General features: G+C 51.7%; 1 protein-coding gene across 2 annotated transcripts in view; it reads left to right on the top strand.

Moving 5' to 3' along the window:
- Window positions 1-884: 884 nt before the first annotated feature.
- Window positions 885-7,018, top strand: part of RPH3A (rabphilin 3A) — a 165,301-nt gene continuing 159,167 nt past the window's right edge. Inside the window, exon 1 of one of the 2 annotated variants that reach the window (XM_045845844.1) lies at window positions 885-1,065. The gene's annotated coding sequence lies outside the window, so the exon portion shown is untranslated. Of the gene's footprint in view, window positions 1,071-7,018 lie in introns of both variants that reach the window. The other variant, XM_045845852.1, reaches the window with a different exon arrangement.

Raw genomic sequence — 7,018 nt, 5'->3', positions numbered from 1 at the left:
GAGGTTGTTCCTGTGCCCTGTGGGCCCTGGGGCGTGAGCCGGTCTGCTCGCAGGCAGACGATGAAGCTGACATTGGCACGGGCCCAGGGTGTGTCAGACTGCTGTAGGCGCTTCACGTTAGACGATCCATTTCCTACTCCCAGCAAAGACTCTATTTCACTCGGATCGCAGAAAGGTTAAATAATCTGGCTGAAAGTCCACTGATTAAAAACTCTGCACGTTGGCCCTGACCAGGTGGCTTAGTTGGTTTGGAGCCTCAGCCCCCTACACCAAAAAGTTTCCGGTTCGATTTCTGGCAGGGACCCATAGGATGGATGTTTCTCTCTCCCCCCCGCCTCCCTCTCCCTCCCTCGCCCATCCCCCCTCCCTGTTTCTTCCTCCCCCTCCCTCTCCTCCCCTCCCTCCCCCTCCCTGTTTCTCCCTCCCTCTCCCCTCCCCCCCGTTTCTCCCTCCCCTCACCCTCTCTCTCCCTCCCCCTTTCTCTCTTCCTACCCCCACCCTCTCTAAAATCAATACACACATCCCCAGGTGAGGATAAAAAAAACAGAACAACAAACCCTGCACGTGGGAGCGGGCAGTTTCTTAGACTAGAGATGGAGGTGGATTCCGCAGCCCCCCACCCTTAGTTTTCTTCTGAGCTCCCGCAGAAGAACGGGAAAACTGTTCCCAGTGGAGGGACAGCACGTGCACATCGCCCGGGGGCACTCTGCACTCGCGAATCAGCAAACCGGGAACGAATGCAGGCGGGCGCGAGGAACGGGAGAACGGGTTCCGCCCGCCGAGAGACGCAACTGCAGATCCAACTTTGCTCGTGGAGGGGGCGGTGGTCTTACCAACCCTTCAGCTCCGCTCCTCAGTTAACCGTTGGCGAGCTCCCCCTGGCCGGCTGCGCCCGCATTAAGGGCAGAGCGCGCGCACGAGTGTGCGTCCGCGTGTTCGGGGGCGGGGGCTGGCGATCGAGGGTCACGCGCAGGTGGTTGTGCTGCGCTGGTGGCCGCGGTAGCGGAGACGGTACCGCTGGAGGCAGAGGAAGAGGGACGGCGGGCTCACCGTCGCTGAGGTCCGGTAAGGTGCGCAAGGAGGGGGCTGCGGGGAAAGGCGACGGGCCGCCGCAGGTCCTGCCTCTCTCGGAGCGGCAGCCTGCACTGGTAGGGAGTTGTGGAGGCTTGTCTGGCGCTGGGAGGAGGACGCAGGACGCTGTCCCAGGAATGGGGCTGCTGGATCGCGAGGATGCGCTAGAGCTGGGGGTGGGGCCAAGATGGAATTGGTCCGCGGCGGCGAGAAGGCGCGGGATCCGACCGAGTTTCGGGGGGCGGGTCTCCACAAGGGTGTGAGAGTGGCGCGTTGGCACGCGGAGAACAGGTGGTCGTCGGGTGCGATAGGTCCCTCGGGGCGCAGCGGCCTGCGTCCGCAGCGGTGTCCCTGTTCCCCTGGCCATCGGGGGTGTGGGGGGGTGGGTAGCCACGGGGTGTTGGGTGTGCGCCTTCTCCGGCTGTCCCAGAGGTTGCTGGGATCCAGCTGCCCCCACCTCCCGTTAGGCCCTGGTCAAGGTGTGGGATGAGGGGAGACTCAGAAAGTGCTGGAATGTGAAGACAAGAGACAGTGGGCATCGGCTTGGGTGCGTCAGACTTTTGCCTCCATCCGCACTCCCCAGCCCCGGGCATTTCATCTTCTGGGGATTGTAGTTTCCATAATTGGTCAGAGAGGGTTTTCCTGGCCTCACCCACTGACAGTATCCTAAACCCGGGACTGCAAGCTCAGGCGCATAAAAGGACCAGCAGATAAACAACGGCCCCAGCTGTGTGCCAGGCACTCTCGAAAGCACTTTACACATATTCTTTATTTAATCCTTCCAACACCATCCTACTCTCATGCCGGTTGCTACTTGTAGTCACTCCCATTTCACAGGTAGGGAAACAGGCACAGCAAGGTAAAAGTCACTTGCCCCAAATCCCACGGAGAGAAAATGCCAAGTCAGGATGGGAAGGAACCTAAGTTGGGCAGCTGTAGAGTGCATGCCCTTCACCTCTACGATGTGCACAGGGCCTGTGGGGCCCCCTGGGGCCCACTGGGGAGACTCACCGTGTCCAGGCAGGACTGTGGGCCCTCAGTGGCCAGACCCCCACTTTCCTGGGAAAGCCAGAAATTGGGACATTTATATAAAGTCATCTTTAGGTTTTGGCAATTAATTTAAACTTGAAAACACCTTTTGTAAGGAAAAGCTTCAAATGTACACAAAAACAGGAAAACTAGTTTTAATAGAAATTTAAGTTATTTTTTTTAATACTGTATGAGTCAAAGAAAATATGTTCAGGGGCCACCTCTGTCCTAAACACCTCTGGCTGTTCACTGCCCAGGTCTAAGCCCTGGCAGTTTCAGGTGTGGTTCTGGTCCCGCAGTGCCAGCATCCCTAGGGAGCTGACTAGAGATGCTGAATCTCAGGCCTCACCCCAGACCGGACTCTGGATCGGGCTCTGGCTTTTAATGAGAGCCCCGGCTGATCCATATGCATATTGAAGTTTGAGAAGCACTGTTTTTGCCTGGACAAGTTTTATTAGCCTGTTTCCTGATAGGCCTTCCCACCTCCAGGTTCACACTCTTGGTTGATGGTTGGCTGATGTGTCTTGTCTTAACACCCTAAGGCTCAGACCTGGTTTCAGATACCTTGGTGGTGGGAAGGATTTCCTTTAGGTTTTTTTGGTTACATTATGCAGTAAAACGGACTGTATCCACACTGATTTTACCTTCTTCAGGGCCCTGAGCTGTGTTCTCTCTTGTAAATCTGACAGGACGACTATTTTGAAGATGAAATGAGGGACTATAAGAGCATTTGTCTATATTTTCACTAGTCAGGCTCTTCCCATTAAAAGAGATAACTTCAGTGGACTTGGGCCAAACAAACAAAAGGGGCTTTGTAGCTTGAGGGCTCAGAAAAGACTAATGGGGAGGATTTCTGGTATGGCTGGATCCAGGACCACAAGCAATGTCTTTGCAACTTGATCTCTCTCAGGAGGCTACAGGGCAGTGGGGGCTGGCTCATCTGGACCAATTGGGAGCATGAGTGTGTTTACCGAAAACCAGTGGGAAGAAATGCTTGGCAGGCGAGATCAGATGTCCCTTACATATTTGAAAACCATGTGCATCATCATTTTTTGTATTTTTGTCTGATTTTCCTTACTAGACTTCAAGCTCCTTGAGAGCTGTGTCTGTCTTCCTCATCGTTGCCGCCTCACACGCCAGGTGTCACCTAATGATGCTCAGGAACTCCTGAACCAAATGTCATTGACTCAAGTAGGGACTCACTCAGTCTCTGAGACACCAGCCTCGGGCAACAGCTCCCTCTCCCCTTTGAGTTGCGGTGGAAGTCACTGTTCTCCAGCTTGTCTTCCAGAGAGCATCACAGACTCTGACGTCGGATGCCTTTGTTTCTCTCCCTGCCACGCCTCCATTCAGAGTCACTTGTCCCTTTGCAGGTGCCAGGCTGCTAGGAACATGGGTCCAGCGTGAGACAGTTTCTGTGTAGCATTTTATTATGCAAAGGTAACAGGGTTTTTCTCAGCGTGACCCCAGCTATCCTGGCTGTTACCTCAGAGCCAGGGAGGAAAACAGAAGTTTTCAAAAGTGTGCGTCAGTCAGAGGGAGCTGCTCATTCCCCATTTTGTTAGGGGCCAAGATTCTTTACGGAAACAAAGCTATAATTGCCAGCAGCTCATAATGAGCCTTAAAAAAGCAAAAACAAAAGAAGCAAAAAACTCCCTTAAATCCAAAAACAAAACCTCCAAAATTCTAACGTCAGACAAATAAAAAACAACCAAACCGAACCAAAACACCAAAAATTAGAACACAGAGCAATCTGGAAAGACCTACAGAAGTCCTCTGGAGGTCGAATGCCTGCAACTGCATTTCTGTCCTTTTGGTCCAGCCTGAATGGGACAGTTAGGAGTTGTAAACATAGTCTGAGAGGACCTAAAAAAAAAAAGTCTCCTCTGAATTCCATTATTAGGGGTCTTGATAGGTTTGATAAGCTCCTATTGGGGGGGAAAACAGCAAACATATCAGCCACTCTCATTTTAGTCTGAACTAGCCACTTTCTGACAGCTAGGAGTTGCAAACTCACATGCTTACAGCATATGGGCACAAAATGCCAGCATGTAAGGCAGGTTGAGCTGGGAAAATAGAAGAATGATGAGGACATGGTGAGTTGGAAGACACATGTCCCCTCTGCAGAGAGCTGCTGCAACTCAGCTCTAGGCTGTCATCATCACGAGAAATTACAGACTCAATGTTACTGTCTTTTTTGGGGACCAAAGTTGGAAGGTAGATTTTTATATGAAATCTTCCAATTAAAACAAAATTTGTTATGTTTATCTGTTAATCCTTAACCTTTGGTAATCTGACAAAAGCCTGGGAAATTCATACATACTTAACTTTGTACATAGAGGGCTTCCTTTAATTCCACTGTGTCTCTCAAGGTAGAACTGACTCCGGCATTGGTAGTTATACTTTCCAAGAGAGGATCTGATTGGTTGGATTTACCATCATGAAGTATGCAGCACTCCTATTGGGCAGAGTCTCACTCATGATCTCAGCAGTCTCTCTCCTTTATGAAATTCTTCACTAACAGAGTTTTTTTTGGGGGGGGTGGGGAGGGAGGAAAGGAAAAGCATTCAGGTAGAGGGAACAGCATATGCAAGGCCACCTTGAGGAAGGGAACATGGTAGATTTCAGAATGATTTCTGACTCCTTGGAGCTACAGTCTGGAACTAAATGAACCTTCATAGTAGAGACTTGGAAGAGAGGCATTATGGTTAAGAGCTGATTGATAGGTTTAAACTTGTCTCCCTGATCCATTAGCTGTGTGCTCTTGGACAAGACACTTAACTTCACTAAAGCCTCAGTATTTTTGCCAAAAAAAAAGTTCCATTACTAAAATGCAGAGAGTTTTGTGGTGAGCATGGATTGACATAATTCTTGTGCAGTTTTGCCTGATGTCTGCCACACAACAAATGGTCAAAAATACTTGCCGATATTATTATCACTATCATTTTTTTCTTCACTGTAACGTATCAGCCGCTATAGTAAATTCAGTACCAATCCTGAGGTTGCCTGTGAAGTCTGCGGAACAGATAAAGCTTTGCTTTGTGCCCATGACCATGTCTGAGGTCTTCGGATCGCCGTGGAGAGAGAGCCTGTGGGGTTTCAGCTTGGCATCGCCCCGGCCTGCAGCCGCTGGCTCAGATCGTGTGCCGTGCTCCAGAGCCGAGTGGAGTTTCGCTCCCACTGCTGTCGGGGCAGGAGGCAGAGACTGGGTGCTTCTGGGACTCGCAGGCTAGAGCACAGCGGGGGGCTCTGCCTCCCTGCGCGAGGCCCAGAGTCCTGGGGGTCTGGCTTTCCTCCAGAGAGCCGCGTTGGCCATTCTCTTCCTATCTCGCCTGGGACCCTAACAACCCACTTTGTCCTGACCTTGCTCCTGACCTTGGTGGACACCCTGAAGCCAGGTGATAGACTGTTCATGGTTCATTAGGATGATGATGATGATGACATTACGTGGGCATTAAAGGTGAAGGAGGGCCAGCACATCTCCTGCCCGCCCCCTCCCTTTCCCCCTCCATTTCCCCCTCCATCTCTCTCTGGCTGTGCCTTCCCAGCTGTCTTTGCCTCTGTCTGCCTGCCTCTCAGACTCCATTTCTACCTCCTTGTCTCTCCACGTCTCTCTCTGTCTGCGTCTCCGTTCCTCTCTGCTTCTCCCTCCATGTCTCTCTGGACTTCACATTCAATTCTTCCTCTTGACCTCCCTGTCTCTCTCTTTCTCCCTGCCCGCTCCCTCATCGTTCCCATCTCCCGAGCCCTCCTTCAATGTTCCCCGACTTCACGAACATAGTCCCCTCCAGACGAGGCATTTTTCACCGGGGGCCTCAGCCGATGTGATTTTCCTGTTTTGTATGGGCGTCAGCTGGTGTGCACGTTGCCATCGTTGAGACAAGATGGCCTTTTTATTAGCAAATTCGTGCAGGTCGGTTTGCAAGGAGCGAGCTGTGATTAAATTATTGAATTCCTACACTGTCAAAGCGCTAATGGATTAGGAAGGTAAATTACAGAAGCGCGCTCTCCCGCAGGAGCGACTCTGACACTCGGAATTAACTTTTCTTCATTCTGCACCCGCTGCCACTCACACCGGCTGCGGCTGCGAGGGCAGCGCCGAAATCCAAGCTCTTGGCAAGCGCTCCACTGGGCAGGAAGGGCGGCTAATTAAATACGGAGCAAACATTGTCCTTTGGTTTCTTCCTGCACGTTTTCTTACCTTGGGGGATCGATATTAGGGAGAGGGAATGAATGCTCTGCAGAGTCGTGGCCAAATGAAGATGATGAGCCTTTATGGAAATGAGCAGGTCCACAGATAACTCAAAATGTTTTTTGGGGGGACAAAACCCCATAGGTAGATTAGGAAGTTTTTCTCCTTCCCTCCCTTCTCTTTTCCTGGATCCCCAGCATGCCTGCGCTTGAACCTGAACTGACCTTCCAGATGCCTGAGCTCAGTCCCGGCATTGCTGCTCCCCAGCCGTGGGACCTGGGGAAAGTTAGGCCTCCTGTCTGGCCTCCAGTTTCCTCTTCTGCTGAGTGAGAGGTTTTGGACCAGATGACTGCTGACATTTCTTCCAGGTCTAACACTGTGTGAGACACACACACACACACACACACACACACACACAGACACACACACACACACACACACACACACACACACACACACACACACACTGTGGGATGTCGCAATAGCGCCCCCTGGGTGAGCCGGAGCTCTGTAGTAGGTTTTATTGTGCTGAGTTTTGAATCCTTGTGGATAATATACTGCTGCTTGGTTGTCATTGTCATTTGTAAATGCATTAGTTAATTAACTCACCCATGTCTTCCGAGCCCCCGTGAAACGCCGGGCACTGTGTCAGATGCACATGAGACCCAGCTTGTCCCACAGCCCTGGACGGCTTCCCTCACATGGTGTCCCGCACGACTCCGGAGG

Source organism: Phyllostomus hastatus, unplaced genomic scaffold (assembly GCF_019186645.2).
Source record: "Phyllostomus hastatus isolate PE091 unplaced genomic scaffold, TTU_PhHast_1.1 phas_contig_1162, whole genome shotgun sequence".
Classification (NCBI taxonomy): Eukaryota; Metazoa; Chordata; class Mammalia; order Chiroptera; family Phyllostomidae; genus Phyllostomus; species Phyllostomus hastatus.
The sequence above is the reverse complement of the archived record's forward strand: the minus strand, read 5'-3'. Positions and strand labels throughout refer to the sequence as shown.